The sequence below is a fragment of the Otolemur garnettii genome, unplaced genomic scaffold, assembly GCF_000181295.1.
Source record: "Otolemur garnettii isolate 467f Iridium unplaced genomic scaffold, OtoGar3 scaffold00031, whole genome shotgun sequence".
In the NCBI taxonomy this organism is placed as follows: domain Eukaryota; kingdom Metazoa; phylum Chordata; class Mammalia; order Primates; family Galagidae; genus Otolemur; species Otolemur garnettii.
Genome location: NW_003852426.1, coordinates 4,188,083 through 4,189,089, shown reverse-complemented (window position 1 = coordinate 4,189,089; position 1,007 = coordinate 4,188,083).

The window sequence follows — 1,007 nt, the reverse complement described above, 5'->3', positions numbered from 1 at the left end:
ACCTCAAACTTTTGGGCTCAGGAGATTCTCTTGCCTCAGCCTCCCTAGCAACTGGGACTACAGGTGCCTACCACAGTGCCTGGCTATTTATTTTTTGCAGTTGTCATTGTTTAGCAGGCCTAGGTCAGGTTTGAACCCCTCCACCTGGAGACAGAGTCTTACTATGTTGCCCTGTATAGAGTGATGTGGCGTCATAGCTCACAGCAACCTCAAACTCTTAGGCTCAAGTGATTCTCTTGCCTCAGCCTCCCTAGCAACTGGGACTACAGGCACCTGCCACAATACCCAGCTATTTTTCTTTCTTTCTTTTTTTTTTTTTTTTTTGAGACAGAGTTTCACCTTGTTGCCCTTGGTAGAGTGCTATGATGTCATAGCTCACAGCAACCTCAAACTCTTGGACTTAAGCAATTCTCTTGCCTCAGCCTCCCAAGAAGCTGGGACTAGAGGCACCCTCCACAATGCCTGGCAATTTTTAGAGACTGTGTCTAGTTCTTGCTCAAGCTGGTCTCAAACTTGCGATCACAGGAAATCCACCCACGTTGGTCTCCCAGAGTGCTGGGATTACAGGCATGAGCCATCTTGCCTGGCACAGTGGTTACAGCACCAGCCACATACAATGAGGGTGGTGGGTATCAGCATGACCCAGGCCATCTGGACAGCAATGAAACTGCAACAAAAATAGCCACGCTTTGTGGTGGGTGTCTGTGGTCCCAGCTACTTGGGAGGCTGAGGCAAGAGAATCACTTAAGCCCAGGAGTTGGAGGTTGCTGTGAGCTGTGATGCCATGGTATTCTACCAAGAGTGACATTGTGAGACTTTGTCTCCAAAAAACAACAACAAAAAAAAAAAATAGCTGAGCTTTGTGGCAGGCACCTATAGTCCCAGCTACTTGGGAGGCTGAGGCAAGAGAAACGCTTGAGCCCAAGAGTTAAAGGTTGCTGTGAGCTGTGATGCCATAGCACTCTATGGAGGGTGACATAATACAACTCTGTCTCAAAAAATATATA